Source organism: Hypomesus nipponensis, chromosome 5 (assembly GCF_054491055.1).
Source record: "Hypomesus nipponensis isolate SF chromosome 5, ASM5449105v1, whole genome shotgun sequence".
Lineage (NCBI taxonomy): Eukaryota > Metazoa > Chordata > Actinopteri > Osmeriformes > Osmeridae > Hypomesus > Hypomesus nipponensis.
Genome location: NC_140365.1, coordinates 12431863 through 12449994, shown reverse-complemented (window position 1 = coordinate 12449994; position 18132 = coordinate 12431863). Strand labels below are relative to the sequence as shown.

Genomic DNA, 18132 nt, shown 5'->3' with positions numbered 1-18132 from the left:
TCACAGCTAATGCAGTGACTGTTGAGGACACACCAAATGCTACTAGGCAACTGATCCTCTACCTTTGTGATTGGAGAAGGTTGAAGAGGTCAGTTGCGTGGATCCTGAAAATCAAGAAGGCTTTACAGGAAATGAGCCAAAAAAGTAAACTACTAAGCCAAAGGGATGCAAACATCAATGACAACACAGTAGAAAAGGAAATGCAACACCTTAAAACCACATTTCAAGGATCGAGTTTGACTCCAGAGGATCTTGAGGAAGCAGAAATATCTATCATTAGCTTTGCGCAACAGGAAAGATTTTCAGAAGAGTTTGCTGCATTATTATCTGGCAAATGTGGAGTGAAAAAGGACAGTACAATCTACAAACTGAACCCCCCTTTGGAGGGTGGATTGCTTAGAGTTGGAGAGAGATTGAGTAGGGCTGCCATGCCTGAGACGACAAAACATCCAGTCATCCTATCCAAAGACCAACATGTGTCTTACTACTAAAAAGCATTCACGAACAGGTGGGTGTAGCGTGGTTTGCTCGTTTAAGATTAGTAATACTTAATTTCTAATAAAGTATAGTAGTTCTTGGGGCACCACCTCTGATTCGTGAAAGGGACAGAGGAAACCTTGTTTAATAGTATCGAATAATAGCACTCGTAATAATCAGTCTAATCTTAAGTAGTAAATTCTATGAAAGTAGAGCAGATCATATAACGTGAGAGATAAGCGAGTATTATACACAATGATTTATTTAAGAGAATGTAATTATAGTGAACACATACCAGACAAGTTATGGGTTAGTTGGGCTAAAGCAGTACAGTAGGCCTAAATTCTAATGAGAGCGCGCTACACAATGGTTGCGTAGAGCGCGTGTGGAGGGGAGGGGAGAAGTTGAGGAAGAGGTAGAGATAGGAAGAGGCTTTTATAGTAACAATGGACGATCAATGGAAACTGACCTAACGATGATTAAGTCAAATCATTTGTAGAATACAATCAAACATCAACAATTCAATCACAACATGCCAATATGTCACAAGTAAGAAATATTGCAAATCGCAGTTACTTTTGTCGGTTTGAAGAACGGAGTCAAATGGTTCGTTATGTCCAACGAACAGAATCGGAATCTCTCGTCAAAGTTCCGGGCGCTCAGTGAAGGTGCAGGTTAAGAGGAATAGGTTAGAGAGTGACGCGTTCACCCACAAGTTTATCCTACGAACAAGCGGGGGTGATTGTACGTTTGGGGGTTAAATACCCCAAAGAACAGGGGGTCATCCCTGTGAAGGTGACCTCTCTCATTGGTCTGTTACTTCCACCTGGGCGTTGTCCTGGGACCTGCCCAGAGGTGTGAAGTGGCTGATAGTTTTGAGTTCCATTATCTCAAATGTCCATGGAATGCTCAAACTTCAGAATATAACAATACAACGTTCATAACTGGTTTTGTTAGTATGATACAATTATTTTGATACCAAGATTGACTGATTTAACTATACCTGAAGGGAAGTTATAATCAAACATCAATTAACAACGTTCTAGGTAAATGAGACAAACACATTCTAACACATCGACTACTGTCCTTGAATTAGTGTCCATGAGCCATGTAGTCCTTGTAATGTTTGTAAGTCCACACAAGTAAGTTCCTTCAAGTAATTCCTTTTGTTCTGACAATGTGAGACCATGGTCTCTGTTCCTGACCCCATGCTGGGTCAGGAATTTGAAGCTCCTACTCTGGGAGATAAGGACAAAAGGGGAAGGACCCTTCCCTTGTCGGGGGTAGGGGAAGGTGTGGATGGTACCATGCTTTGTCTGTGGACTCTCTGCTACATATCCCCCTGCTGGCAACGTCCGATGACTCGACGTCGTTGGGCTGTTGGCACGTAAGAAGAGCAGAGAAAAGACAAACACGACAGTACGATAGCATTTCTACTGGACACATTGGCATGAGTGGACTCTAAACAAGGCAGGAATCAATGGGGCTAACTTAGGTCCTATTAATAAGTTTCTCTAGGTTAAGGTCCTATGCCTAAAATTGAAAGGAAAGAAAGAGAAAAAGAAAGGAGAAAGAAATAAAAAAATAAAAATAGAAATACAAAATAATAAAGTGGGAGTGGGCTTTGACTTCCTGGAGTCATAGTCGTATTTGTAAGGGGCCAGGGTAGTTTGCTCATGAGGCATTGTAGCATATTATTGTGGTCAGTCATGTTGGGTGTCTGGTACCGATTTATTTATTTTTGGTAAATTGGTGGAGCCATATTTGTCTTGTGACGGTATTTGGCTATTGTTTTGGTTTAAGGGAAGGTTAGTTTTTTGAACTTTGAGGCACTTGGGCAAGGCACCTGTTGTGCACTTGTTTCCTCAGCAGTTTGACAGGGTCAGGTTGCTGGTATAAAGCCAGGCCAGGCCTCTGTGCATGGCCTGTTGTCCGGTGGTTTCTTCCGGGGGTTGCGCCATTTTGTCACAGCTGGGGTGCCTCTTCTGGGATGCTTATCGGCTATAGTAGGTCTTCCTACTTTCTGCGCTCTCATCCAGTTGGCATCATGTGACTTCTTTTGGACCTGTGATACTTCTCGTCGCAGGTGGGTTTCTGATGGCCGACAGTCATTGCGGAGTGCTGATTTTCCTCGAACTGTGTGTCTCGATGAGTGAGTGGCGTAGCTCTGGGGCGGTCTGGAGTGGCCATCTAGTCCATGGGTCGAGTCTCCTTCTGAGATATGTGGATCAGACGTAGGATGTCCCCCCCCTTCAACTGTGAAGACTGTGTTGTGGACTTCAGGGTGAGGCAGTGGATAGGGCTTCTTGACGTTGGTCCACATCTGGTTTCGTTTGAAGTCAATGAGGGGTTCCAGTCTGTTGAGTAGATCGTGTCCAATCAGCAGTTTTTCGGTCTCAAGCGGAGAAACATGGACGGGGTGGATTAGGGACATTTCCCCGAACGTTAGCTTCAAGTAGAGTGTTTCTGTGACTGGAGCTTTGTTTTGGGTGAAGCCTGTGATGTTGAACTCACTATTTTCACTTGCAATCCATCTTCTGTTTGACCTGGCTATTCCTTTCACTTTGAGGGCATCTTTGAGGGTCATTTCCTGTCGTATTAGCTGTGTTTCCTGTTCCGACAGCTGTGTTGTAGCTTTATCCAGTTCTTCAGCCAGGCAGTTGGCTTCTTGTTCCAGTCGTTCCCTTTGGTACTGTTCACCTTCTTTCGCTTCGAGGGCATCTTTGAGGGTGCTATCTTGTTGCGTTAGCTGAGTCTTAGCGTCTTCTAGTTCTTCGGCTAGGCTGCTGGCTTCCTGTTCTATTTGTTCTCGTCGATCTTGTTCTGTTTCTCTTGCTTTGAGGGCCTCTTTGAGGATTATTTCCTGTTGTATCAGTTGTGTTTCCTGTTCCGTTAGCTGTGTGTTAGCACTCTCCAGTTCTCCAGCCAGGTCGCTTGCTTTTTGTTCCAATTGTTCTCGGCGCTGTCGTTCACTTTCTGTCGCTTTGAGAGCATCTTCTTGATCTCGAAGAGCTTGTGCCCATTGTGTTTTGACATCCGCAATTGATAACCTGAGTTGGGCAGCATAGTTGAGACCGAGGCTGGATAAGCATTTGATGGTTTGGGACTTGCTCAATGTTTGACCCACATTTTCTGCAACCACTTCCAGGGTTTTCCTGGCGATCTCCTCAAACGGTAGACCGGTCAGAATTTCCACATATTTGGGGTTTTCTTTCTCTGATAGGTAGGCCATCAATTTCTCAGCTTCCGTGAGGTGAGACATGATTAGTTAACTAAGGATGTATTTGGCTAATTGAGGTTATTAGCACAATGCTATTGTGGTAAAGTTCTTAGGCACTTTAGTTTGTAGTGTTTTTTTTTTTTTTTTGTAAAAAAAAATATTAAAAAAAAATAATAATAATAATAATTAAAAATATATAATATTACTTAAAATCAGAAATTAATATTCAAAGATTAGCAATCCAAAAGTGAAATTAATATTCAAATTAAAATTAATATTAAGGTTAACTGGCAGATCAAATCACAGATAATGAACCAAATTGCTGCTGCATCTTTGATGTAGCTTTAAATTGGGCAAGGCTTTACATTAATGTCGAATTGAATGTAAAACAGTGAAGCTTTTCCGAAAGCTAGGGTTTATCAATTTAAGAATTGTGTAACAATTTGTGGCAGTAGGCTGCGTTGTTTGGCTACTTCGAAACAAAAGTCCTTTTGGACTGCTCGCAGATATAGTGGGCAAACTAAAAATAATACACTTTACGTTTAATTATTATTTAGTGACTGTGTTAAAGTTGGTACTGATGAGGGGTAAATAGAATTACAGTTCAGGATGGTCAACAGCGCCGATATTCTGACAACTTTCCACTTTTAAGTGCGCGGAATGAAATCAAATTACAAGTTTTGCTGACGAAGCGTAACTATTTCCGGTTTAGCAAACAATAAAAGTCCTTAAATAAGCAGCGTCCACTGTCTCAATAATTATTTTACTGTTACTTTATTGATTCTAGAAAGTTGAGTGTTTACATTAATGTTGAATTACATGCAAAACAAAGTGAAGCTTTATTTAAAAAGCTATGTTAATCAATGGCCAATTGCTTAACAATATTGAAGCCTATAGCTTAGTAGAGAACTGCGAAGTGTCTTTCAACATAAAAGTCCTTTAGGACTAAACCGCATGTTTGTTTCTCGGAACAATTTATCAGTTTCAAAGTGAATTCGCTTAAGTCTCTTTCAAAATAAAAGTCCTGTAGGACTAAACCGCATGTCTGTTTCCTAACGAGACATGGAACAACTTAACAGTTGCAAGGTTAATTCGCTTAACCCAAAATAGTAAACACTACTAAGATACACCTTCAGAAGCGTGTATGGTACCAATATAAGTAGTGGTTACGACCCGTCAAAAGGTTCTTATGCCTTCTCTTGGAAGCGCTGCCTTCAAATTTACAAAATGAAATGAAACGGGACGCCGTGTCACTGCGCACGCGCGTACCTCCGCTCAATCCTAGCTCAAAGCTAGATAGCAACCACAAACATTCAGTTGTCACGACAAAGCCAATTCAATCACTATTCAGTACACAGCGCAGTATTCAAACAGTGTTTAAAACTGTAGCTATTTGGGGAATAGTTAAATACAACGGACGTTTATTTAACCAAAAGGGTGGGTTCTGTTTCAGACGGAAAATCTCAGTTATAAATCGCTCGTTTCAATCTGTTTCAAAGCCTCGCACGGGGCTCCAGTATGTAGCGTGGTTTGCTCGTTTAAGATTAGTAATACTTAATTTCTAATAAAGTATAGTAGTTCTTGGGGCACCACCTCTGATTCGTGAAAGGGACAGAGGAAACCTTGTTTAATAGTATCGAATAATAGCACTCGTAATAATCAGTCTAATCTTAAGTAGTAAATTCTATGAAAGTAGAGCAGATCATATAACGTGAGAGATAAGCGAGTATTATACACAATGATTTATTTAAGAGAATGTAATTATAGTGAACACATACCAGACAAGTTATGGGTTAGTTGGGCTAAAGCAGTACAGTAGGCCTAAATTCTAATGAGAGCGCGCTACACAATGGTTGCGTAGAGCGCGTGTGGAGGGGAGGGGAGAAGTTGAGGAAGAGGTAGAGATAGGAAGAGGCTTTTATAGTAACAATGGACGATCAATGGAAACTGACCTAACGATGATTAAGTCAAATCATTTGTAGAATACAATCAAACATCAACAATTCAATCACAACATGCCAATATGTCACAAGTAAGAAATATTGCAAATCGCAGTTACTTTTGTCGGTTTGAAGAACGGAGTCAAATGGTTCGTTATGTCCAACGAACAGAATCGGAATCTCTCGTCAAAGTTCCGGGCGCTCAGTGAAGGTGCAGGTTAAGAGGAATAGGTTAGAGAGTGACGCGTTCACCCACAAGTTTATCCTACGAACAAGCGGGGGTGATTGTACGTTTGGGGGTTAAATACCCCAAAGAACAGGGGGTCATCCCTGTGAAGGTGACCTCTCTCATTGGTCTGTTACTTCCACCTGGGCGTTGTCCTGGGACCTGCCCAGAGGTGTGAAGTGGCTGATAGTTTTGAGTTCCATTATCTCAAATGTCCATGGAATGCTCAAACTTCAGAATATAACAATACAACGTTCATAACTGGTTTTGTTAGTATGATACAATTATTTTGATACCAAGATTGACTGATTTAACTATACCTGAAGGGAAGTTATAATCAAACATCAATTAACAACGTTCTAGGTAAATGAGACAAACACATTCTAACACATCGACTACTGTCCTTGAATTAGTGTCCATGAGCCATGTAGTCCTTGTAATGTTTGTAAGTCCACACAAGTAAGTTCCTTCAAGTAATTCCTTTTGTTCTGACAATGTGAGACCATGGTCTCTGTTCCTGACCCCATGCTGGGTCAGGAATTTGAAGCTCCTACTCTGGGAGATAAGGACAAAAGGGGAAGGACCCTTCCCTTGTCGGGGGTAGGGGAAGGTGTGGATGGTACCATGCTTTGTCTGTGGACTCTCTGCTACATGGGCCATGGTGGGAGAAACCATGTGCTCTCCAGATTACGGTGCAAATACTGGATTACCAGTGCTAATGCAGCAACAAGAAAAATCCTGTCCAACTGTGGCTTCTGTAGGCGCTATAGAGGGAAGTTGGGTGAAAAGAAAATGTCCAACCTGCCCAAAGAGAGGATTTTCCGGATCTTCCCCCCATCCACCAATGTGGGGGTTGATTATTTTGGACAAATTGAGGTCAAGCGAGGACGTAGCCTAGAAAAGCGCTATGGAGTAATATGTACCTGTATGGCATGTAGAGCAGTACACTTAGAAGTTGCCTACTCTTTGGATACTGATTCCTGCATAAATGCTCTGCGCAGGTTTGCTTGTAGAAGAAGACAAGTTTCTAATCTACGCTCCGACAATGGAACCAACTTTGTTGGTGCTGAAAGGGAACTGAGAGAGGATCTCGCTGCTTTGAATCACCAGAAAATACAAGGGGCCTTCTGACAAGAAGGGATAGAATGGAGCTTCAACCCAACAGCAGCTTCTCATCATGGAGGTGTGTGGGAACGCATCACAAGGATGGTTCGACGGATTCTGACATCAGTTTTACGTCAACAGACCCTGAATGATTCCATACGGTTCTTTGTGAAGTCAAGGCCATCCTAAACGATCGCCCCATCACCAAGTTATCTGAGGACCCCAATGATCTGGAGGCTCTCATGCCCAACCATCTGCTTATGATGAAAAGGAAACCAGTGTTGCCTCCAGGAGTGTTTGAAAAGACAGATCTCTACGTTAAAAGGAGGTGGAGACAAGTACAGTACATATCTGACCTTTTTTGGGAGCGCTGGCTAAGAGAATACTTGCCTTTGCTACAGGAGCAGCAAAGGTGGAGTAAGGAGAGGCAAAGTCTTATGTCTGGAAACATTGTACTTATTGCAGATCCTGCAGCGCCGCGCAGTTCCTGGTTACTTGGAATAGTTCTGCAGACATATCCAGACAAGAAGGGACTGGTGTGTTCTGCGCAAGTACGAACTAAAACCAACGTTGTGGACAGGCCAGTGACCAAACTATGTCTTCTTCAGGAGGCTGCAATGTAACTTGTGGTGCACGGATACTACCTGCGTGATCTCTGACTTGTGAGTTGTTAATTTATGTTTTTTTTTTCTTTCTTGTCTTTGGCTCCATAATGTACATCTGTATTGAATTGTTTGTGCCCTCCTGCTATTAACAATTAGGGTTGTGTTGGAGCCATTACGCACCTTGTTTTGTTTTGGGTACACACCACGTTTGTGGTGCTGATTAATCTGTAGTTTTATGTTTGAGCACTGGGTGGAGCAATGCCTTTTGGAAGGTTTATAAGTAATTAACAGCCAGGAATACACAGGTGTGTGGCTAGGGAAAATGCATACAGCTTTTCACCGTGTCAGGTCTGTGTCAATTGATCCAATACAAAAGAAAATGAATGGAACTAAACCAAACCAGATCTAATGAAATGGACTGTATTACTGGTGCTGCCGTCAAGACAATAAATGGGTAAAAAGCAGAATGCAGAGAAATTGTGGACATTGTTTTATTGGCATGCAGAACATGTGTCCAGGGCAAGTTCTCCCCTGGTCCCACCTCATTGGCCAAGTGTAGGTGTCGAGAAAACGCTCTACAATAATATGAACATATATTATAATATATGTTTAAGTGGAACTGAACTGCGATTAGACACAGTGATTTTATAATAGTATATACATTTCAAAAAGATTACATTACACTCAAAAAGAAAAAATTTGGCTGTAAAACGCTAGCTTTTCAACAAAGCTACCGGTCATACGTAGGACCGGTGATCGCCCTCTTATTGGCTCTGGTCTGTATCTTTGTCACGCCCCAGAATTTACATACAGCCCAGCCCACTCACTGTGTTTCTGCCCAGTCCGAGGTATAGCGTTGATCTCCGATGCTAGTTTAGCTGCGCGCAGTGCTCTGTAGGCTACTTCTAAGCAATACCAAGGATATTGAAAATGGACCACGGTCGTAAATGGTATATTCCAGGCTGTACAGGGAAGGCTAACACTTATAGGGCCGGTTTCGGAGACAGGGCTTAAATCAAGACTGGAGTAGGCCTAAATCAGACTAGTTAATCCTGGCTATTTAAGTGGCTTGCATGAACATGGCATAAATTTGGCTTAGTTAGTCTGAGACTATGGAGTCCTGGAGTAAGCTTAATGAGAACACCTGGTTCAAGCCTCATTAGACTAAGTGGAAGCACAGGCTGTTGGTCCAATTGTGCTCATGAAAACCTGAAATGGAGTATGAAACACCATTGTTGCAGTGAATTTTGAGACAACACAATGGCAGAGGCAAAGAGAATTCGCTCCAAAAATTATAGTGAGCATGAAAAAACACTACTAAAACTAATTGTATCGAACCATCCAGTCATTGAAAGCAAAATCCATACTGCTGCTATTGAACAGAAGAAAAGAAGTGCTTGGACTGCAATTGGCAATTAATTCAATGCAAATGAAGATGTCACCACAAGAACAGTACAACAACTGCAGGTGAGTTAATCTTCATTATTAGGCACAAAAAGATGTGTTTGTTTCCTGTTGCCTATACCCTGCTTATTTATGGCATACCCAAATACAATACTCCTGCTGCTTGTAGCATTAACATTGAATGAATATCCTGTTTAAAAGGATAGTAACCTATTTTAAAGGGGCATATACATGTTAAACATGGTGGTAGAGTAAGATATGTTGCACAAAAGAAAATTCATACCTATATGTAAGGGGGAAAAAAATATAAAATAAAATCATTTGTCCACCATGACCTAAATTATCAGGAGACAAACTTATTTTTATTATGCCTTATCAGTACCAGTATTTCAGATTTCCCATATTACTATTTTTGTGACATTAAAAAAGAACTAATGAATGATATCTGCTTTCATAGGTTCTATGGAAGAACATTAAACTGGGATTAAAAAAAGAGAATGCAGCAAGCAGAAGAGAGCGATTTATTACAGGTGGTGGACCACCAATAAAGGACAGATGTGATGAATTGGGTAACTTGCTGTCTGGTATAATAGAGCACCAGCAACCTCTGGATGGTATACCAGACAATGACCATTTGGACAGTGAACATGGAGAACTGAGCACGAATGGTAAATATACCTTAGGAAGTAAATTGGTTACAGGACCATATTAGTTGAATTGAGTTTGGAACAGTGGTCTTTTTTTCCAGAGGAAACCAATCAAGAGCCAGTTCACAACGAGCCTGAACCCTCCACATCTGCTATGGCGCCCCTGGGAGATGAAGCTGCTACCATCCAACAGAGACCAAAAAAAGATGACTATGCATGAAAAGTTAGCTAGAGAATTTCATGAGCGTAAAATTGAATATTTAAAAGAAGAACATGAAATGAAAATGAGAATTCTAGAGATTGAACTGGATATGAAATTGGGAGAGAGGGCTATGCTCCAAAAAAGAATTCTGCATACCAGTCGCCATGGTGAATATGAGGAATTGTGAAAAATAAATGTATTGTCATTTGACGTGTGAGTGAGTATTAATCATCACAAACTACATTTTAACCAGCCTTGGTTCACTCGTTTAATTTTGCTACATGATTGTAATTTTGTACAGAAACAGTATGCAAGCAAAACTATACCATAATGAATACATTCCATATTTAAATGCTGAAGTGCTGCACTGTGAAAGCAGCTCTGTGTGCAAGTCCTCGCTGGTCATTGGCTGCCTCTGCCACCATGGGCACATCTGCATCATCCTGATCTTCCATTGGCAGATCAGGACAGCCATGCTGCTTCAGGTAGTTGTGCAGCACAGCTGTAGCAATGATCACTTTATGATCACTTTGCAGCATCTTCTTGGCTTGAAACGAAGCATATTTCGTAAGCACTGGAATCGGGTTTTCCATACTCCAAACATACGCTCGATCATCCCTCTAGTACGGATATGAGCTCTGTTGTACCTTTGCTGCTCAGCTGTTGTGGGATTTAGATGTGGTGTGAATAAATAGTTACTCTGACCATATCCACTATCACCAAGTAGTAGTCCACTATGTTGTCCTCTCTCAAATTGTGCACACAATGAAGAGTTGAGAAAAATCCTTGAATCATGAGTTGCACCTTTCCAACGGGCAACAATGTTTGAAAACTCCATATTAGGAGTGCATACACCCTGAACATTGATTGAAAAACAGTTCTTACGATTCCTGTATTCCTCTGCATCAGGAGTTGATGGACACTTGATTGGAACATGACATCCGTCTATACAGCCAATCACTCCTGGGAAGTGCCCATATTCATAGAATTGCACTTTATAGTTGGCTTGCCCAGCAGCATCAGGGAACTTGATGTAAAGACTCCTCAGTTCACAAATGGCACTGCAGACTTTGTGAACTATTCTATATACAGTTGGTTCACTGACACCACACAAATCACCAGTTTCACGATGAAAGATTCCACATGCCAAGAACCTCAAAGTGATCAGAACTTGCAGTTGATTGGACACAGGCCTTCCTCTTTGAGACAGAGAGGAAAGTCTAGGCTCAAGCAAAGTAATTATCTCCAATGCATTTTCCTTGTGCATACGAAAGCGGTCTCGAAAAGTTATTTCATCAAACTGATTCAATGGATCACTCCTATCCAGCAGTATTCGTCTGGCTGGCCTTTGTCGTGCATGTTGGTCCTCATTTAGATATTCCAAATAGTCCATGCTCCCAAACAATCCAAGCTCAGTTTCACAAACAGTAGCCTAGCCTACTAAACGGGAGTTAAACCTGCCTCCTTGGCAGATTAGTTTAAGCTTCAATTCAGTCCAATTTAGTCCTGGAGTAGCTCTAATGCTCAATTTTGCGATCGGCTTTTTAAAATCCAGAACAGGCTTAATCCACGACTATTTTAAGCTACGTCTGTGCAAGTGAATTTCAGTTAAGCCAGCTCAAACAGCATTTTAGTCTGGGACTAGGCTTAAGCCTTGTCTCCGAAACCGGCCCATAGTCTTCCCAAGGAGCCAAACATTCGACAGGCATGGCTGCTGTTCGTCTATGAGAAGATCCCGGCGAAGTTCGACACACAATTACACATTTGCTATGAACATTTCACTCAAGACAGTTTTCTCAACCTTGGACAATTTCAAGCAGGATTTGCTTAGAAGCTGCTCCTGAAAAGAGGTGCTTTTCCGACCGTACGCTCATCGCAACTGCAAGCTGTAAGTAGGCCTAAGCTACAGTATGATTTTGTCTCTAACAGTTATTACCATTGCTAACTTCTCCTGTATCTACAACTATAGGTAGAATATGTGATGTAGTTTATTGTAAATGGGGCTGGTGCTGAGTAGAATCACAGCAATTTGTTTGCTAAGCTGTAAAGTTACCCACCTAAGTCGATCCTGTTATTATTTCAAATGATATCTAGTCAATCTGTTGGAAACAGTGTTGTGTAGATACAATAGATTTATCTGCACGTTTTTATTTCAGAGTACCAGTACATCACAAGAACGACAACACACAACAGACGCAGAATGCCAAACCGATGCTCCAAGTGTGGCATCTCACCCGACACAACTGTCTTATATGACATTGGCACCTCGCCTACAAAGCAAAGGTAACCCTTCTAATTACTCTTACATAACCTTATGGGGTTTGTGTGTTCCAAACATGTGTAGCATTATGCCTGGGTAGCATTTAGCAGAGCAGGGTTATCCAAGTATGTTTACCATGATGACTGGGTGCTTTTATCAATTCTGTGAATCATTCAGAACAAATTAACGAACCATTCATAGTATGAATAGAACTAGTGATCATCTGTATTATCACTTATTAGTCTGATCTCAAACAATTGCATTACCTCTTGTGGGGGAGGCTGGTGAAAATGATTTGGTCAATAGGTATGAATGGGTTTATATACAAACAATATGACTGAATAGTAAATTGTGTGTTGAAGATGCCTTTTCATTTACTTGTGCTATTGTATCACAGCAATACATTGTCCTTAAGGCCGTTATATGCTACTCCGTACTATACGATTACGGACACATGGGAAGGGCCTACGCATAGTTGGAACGCCCTGAAACGCCCTCTCCGTCGTCTGCGGGGCCGACGGACACCTTTCCCGTGCACCGTTTAAATTCCTGTCGATCCGTCGTGCCGTGCTGTACGCGACGGATACCCCTTGGCCGTGATTGGTCCGCTACGACATCATTTCCAAACGACATCATTTCCGACTTCGACAGAAAGGCGTTTTCTCTAAGGTCGTCTTTTTGAAAGACGTCTGTGATGAGAACTTCTTGGAGAGAAATGTTATTGTGAGCTAGTTTATGTTCTACTCTAGCGAATTCAGAAACGTGAGTTTGTTGTCTGTGCACCGACTGCCACAGTTTAGTGACCTAGAGTAGGCCTACTACATTGTAGACTGTAGCCTACATACAGTTTGTATGGATCTTTTTGTTTCCAATTATATCAGTCTTTTTGTTTATCATTTTTCACATTGGATTAGGCCTATACACTTGGTGGAGAAATGAATTCACAAAACCAGAGCCTTGTCTATATCGCAGGGGTGTCAAACCCATTTTCACCGAGGGCCACATCAGCATGGTTGCCGTCAAAGGGCCAGTTGTAACTACGATGTTACAGGATACATTTGCAAATTTTTCTCAGTGTTTGGTGACAAAATGCAAGCGCGCATAGCGCAAGAGCAAAACTTGTTTTGCCCTTCATCTGAACGCAGAATAGCTTTTTGAGCTTTATGTAAAATAAACATTGCCGTTTTCCAATAGCCTAGGTAAAACCTTGTCTAATGAAGGTGATGTCTTCATCATTGCTGGCTCCAAATTGTCGATAAGGGAAGCAGAAACATGCTAGCTTGGCTGAGTACTCTAACCAAGTTCGAGAGCGATACCAACTTGGGTTGAATGCCCGAGGACCTTGGCTGAAAATGCACATGGGGTACGTTCGCAGAACCGGCTGCATTGGAGTGCTGTCATTCAAACCATGCTCGCCTTCACCCAGTTAAACTTTGCGTTTAACACTGATGTGCATACACTGCTTTCTAGAGGCGGGATGTCGTCACTTTTCCGTAACACAATTGAAATGCATGGTGAGAGATGTCGTTTATGGTCAATGCACGCTGTAAAGCAGCGTAGACTTATTTCAATAGCCCATTAATCTTCCGCAGGCCACATAAAATGACGCGGCGGGCCTTGAGTTTCTCCACCTACTGTTCTGGCAGTGAATTGTTTTCGGCACCCCCAGCCTGTCTCCATCGTAACCGTCAGTTACGATGGAGACAGAATCATCTCAGCTTGAGTAAGCAAAGTTACAACTCTCACAATGCAGCAGTGTTATTTACATACAATGTGACTTTGCGCAATTGATTTTTGACGGATATGTTCAATGTTGTTTTGTCTTTTTTCTTTTTCTTCTTAGCTCTTGTAGTACATCAGCAGTGTATGGTGATGCAAAGTACATTGTTTTTGAGCAATGCCTCATCAGTCTGTTCGAGACCTGCCCTGTGTGCACAAGGCACTGTAAAGTCAAGCCACGCAGAAAAGGGTCCTTCGTAGTTGTTGACCAACTATGCCCTCATTGCCAGTTCTTCAGACAGTGGAAAAGTCAGCCAGTTATTGGGAGCACCCCTGTTGGCAACCTTCAGCTGTCTTCTGCCATCTACTTTTGTGGAGCTTCATTTGCGAAGTTGAAAAAGGTACTGTGATCATTGTCCCCTGCAGAATGTGTTTGTCAAACCTTCACCTCAACACTTATTTACTTTGAATTATTTTTTAGGTGTTTGGGGCAATGCAGCTGAGAACACATAGTTATGCTGCCTTCAGAAAACATGCTAAAGCATACCTGGAACCAGCTATAATCCACAGCTGGACTGAATGGCAAATAGCTACGCTTCAAACGCTCAGTAAGGCAACCACTGTCATTCTCGGAGGCGACATGCGAGCAGACTCACCAGGTACACATTTTTCTTTCTGTTCAAATGTGTATGCATTATATCAACAATTTTAGGTGAGATGTTGCCTTACAGTGAATAAGTCCACTCATGTTTATTGACTAAATTCAGGACATTCTTCAAAGTATGAGAGCTACTCGATGATGGATATGCAGACCAACCAAATCATAGACATACAGCTGGTGCAGGTATTTGAAATCATTAGGACTAACGCAATTGATCACATGCATATGCACAAGTAGTATTGACAATAGTGTCATTACAAACCCCTATAAGCCTTAGCTGTCTTTTGGCATACACATATGTGGTCAAAATGGTCAGAAACGTGTGTACATAATCCCCAGTTTTGGCACAGAATGGAAAAAGGTTAATGGATCGCTTTTCTATGTCTGCCTCGTTCTACCCAGAGCAACGAGGTGGGGGGAAGCTCATACATGGAGAAGGAGGGTCTCATAAGAGCTTTGGACCTCCTTCATGGTAGTGGTGTGAAGTTGGAGTGCATCATCACCGATCGTCACCCTCAGATCCAAAAGTTCCTGAGGGACCGTAAAATCACCCATTACTATGACTTATGGCATGTAGCAAAAGGTAATGTTACCCTTTATTTATAAATTGTTCAATACATATAGACGTTTATTAGTTAACACATTTGTGAAGTGGCTATCAGCTTTAACATAAATTGAATTATCACTGAACTATTTTTATGTCTTTCTATTTAAATTTAATTAATTAGGCATGTCAAAGAAGCTGGAACTACTTGCAAAAGACAAGGACTGTGCTTTGGTGAAAAAGTGGCATAAGAGCATAGTCAACCACCTGTACTGGTGTGCCACAAGCTCCCTCTCTGGAACAGAGAAGGTAGCAAAATGGAAGTCCGTGTTGAACCACATTCAAGATGTCCACAGTCATTCTGACCCAGCTTTCCCAAAGTGTGAACATCAATCCAATGCCTCAAAGGACCCTAGCAGGTGGTTTCGACCAGGTGTGTATTACACAGTGCATTATAAAGCTATGTTGTGAGCAAACATGTTTTGTATCTTCATCAATATACAAGATTCTAAATTACAAATTTCATTCTCTTACATTTCTCTTAGGTTCTACAGCTCTGAACAGGATTGAAAAGGTGCTAACAAACAAGAGGTGCCTTACTGATGTTGAAAACTAAGCCATCATTTCCAGACATCAATTGTGGAGTCATTCCACAGTGTCATCCAGTGTTTTGCTCCCAAAAACGTTGTTTTCCCCTTCATTGGAATGCTGTGCAGGTATGTACAATCAAATCTTTAGTAATGCAAATGTGAATGGGGGACCAGATGTCTGCAGAAACTGGTTTTGTTCCGTGAAGGTGTGACATGAGCAATGGTCTGGAGACATCAGGCCTAATTGCCGGCCATCAAAATGCAAATTATTTCAGTTTAGGCTACTCTAACTGAAAGGCACTGGCTAGAGTCTACTTTACAGTTTTAGCAACAGCCTTTGCTATGAATTTACAGGAATAATTTGATTGGTGTGTGCATACAAAATTATTCACAATTGTGTTACAACATTTCTGGTGTTGTTCTGTTTAGGTTGTACCTTGCTGCCATGCACTTCAATGAGAATGCCGAGCGTCCACAACGGAAGACAGCCAAGGGGAAAAAAATGTATCGACTTGTGTTCTCAAAGGCTCTGTTCTCTTTTTTTTAATTATAAACAACAAATCAAAATGTGCAACAGCAAAGGCGCTAAAATATAACTTGTATTCACATCTATTCACACACAACAGGCTATGTCTTCAACATGATGCAACTGGTGTTGGAAGAGATCATCCATGACCCCCTTCCTTATGTGGCTGCCGTCCAGCATATTCCTGTGCCCCAGCCCCTGTGTGGTCAGCTCGACAGGCCTTCCATGGAGGATGCTGTTGTTCAACATTTGACACGGATCAGTCAAGGGGGGGTCTGAACCCAACGTACTGCCCTGAAGCATCAGAAAACTCCCTCTGTATGCGCAGCACCACACAAGAGGGGATGACAACACGGACACTTCTTCCAAGGGAACCCCAGCACCAGCACACAAAAGTCCTGTAGGACAAATGTCTGTATTGCCTGCAAACAGAACAGGGTGGAAGAGCACACTTTGTTTTACTATTTATTTTATAATTAGTATTTATTTTACATTTCAAGGTAATACACAGGATGATTGTGTTGACACAAAATAAAGTTTGTCATTCTGTCTTGATCAAACTGTGTTTTTTGTAATATGCTCAACTAATAATGAATGCTTATTGGTTATAAACACTTTATTTATATATTGTATCAGATTGGCCTCACCTTTCCATCCCTCTTATTCTCAAACGGCCATGGTCAACCCTGTAAATATTCATTGCTTTTTGCAAGGAATACATATTGAGGCACACCGGGTCAAGGCCAGGATGGTCAATCATAAGGTTATTGCTTCAGAAACCTGGTCCATTCTTCTCATGACCTATACAAAAAAAAGATGACCATGCAGTTATTTCACAATTTTGAATGAGCAGAAAGCAGCATGTAGCTCGTACATGTATCTCCAGTTTTAGTTACCTGAGGTATTTCCCGACAACATATATTTTCTCTATCCAGGGGCATGTGTGCACAGTTTCCACAAGTACACCTGGTAAGGGCAGATGATTGTAAAATCACATAACTACATGGAAAGAAAGTACTCTAATAATCAGGTGGCCTTATCAGCAGGAGTATGGTAACAATAATACTATACTGACGTATACTTTTGTTGCTATCAGTGATATGAACAGCCCAATGCAGACTGGTTGCGAACCTTTTAGCTAACAGGGTGTCTTGATAAAAATAATACCAAGAGGGTACAAGTAATAAAACAGTGCAAATTAATAACATTTAGCTTACAATGCTAAAACAAACCTAATACAAAGTTATGCTTAGGCTACGACATTGAAGTGCGAGTTTTAGCCTACACTAGGAGCTACGCTATTACTGTACAGCTAACAGGTGATGTTGCAAATTCAAGACAATTCGAAATGACAACTTACCAATCTGAAACAGTCATTTCAAATCATCGGGCAAATGGTTGCTCTTCTACTTTAGATTCTTCCTCTGATTCAGGCTCAAACATATAAGGTTGAACACCTAATGCCTCCATGTTATTTTCACCGTGGATGTTTAAGTTAGTGCATGTCGCGTCTTTGCTCGCAGCTTCGCTTGTTGTAAACCAAACAATCAGCGCGCAGCTCATCTAAATATTAATGAGCATACCATAAAAGGAGAAAACCTAGCGTTTTTTCCTGGGAACATTTTAGAGGATGTATAAGGGGGCATAGAACAGCACCAGGGGCATTTTCAGCTCAAACAATGTTACATACCCTATTCTGAGACCTTAAGGAACAGTGTGAAACAACAAAAAAACACAGTCAATTGCCCCTTTAATGACATAAAAAATATATAGCATACAACTGCATGCCATATTCTATTAATAATCAAAATCTCTAGTGTGTCAATGATGTACTTAAAAAGAACTGGGCGCCACCATGTTTAAATGACGTATACATCTGACGTCACGAGAATGGTTGGGCCAGAGCCTGCCCACTCCCCATTAAGCCCCATTGTACCGAATTTTGTTGCAGTTCCAACAGAGTTCCACTGGGAGTGATTGCAGACAAGTGCAAAATGAAGGAGTCTA

At 41.5% G+C, this 18132-nt stretch overlaps 1 long non-coding RNA gene and 1 pseudogene across 2 annotated transcripts; one reads left to right on the top strand and one right to left on the bottom strand.

The window, feature by feature from the left end:
- Window positions 1-13782: 13782 nt before the first annotated feature.
- Window positions 13783-16353, top strand: LOC146288735 (uncharacterized; annotated as a pseudogene). Its single transcript, XR_014755223.1, has 7 exons — window positions 13783-13808; window positions 13929-14205; window positions 14286-14463; window positions 14572-14648; window positions 14868-15048; window positions 15194-15442; window positions 15555-16353. The product of XR_014755223.1 is annotated as an uncharacterized LOC146288735 (transcript).
- A 63-nt stretch (window positions 16354-16416) lies between these two features.
- On the bottom strand, window positions 16417-18132 carry LOC146288734 (uncharacterized). Its single transcript, XR_014755159.1, has 3 exons — window positions 17022-18132; window positions 16773-16926; window positions 16417-16547 (listed from the first exon to the last, which is right to left on the bottom strand). It is a non-coding gene; the product is annotated as an uncharacterized LOC146288734 (long non-coding RNA).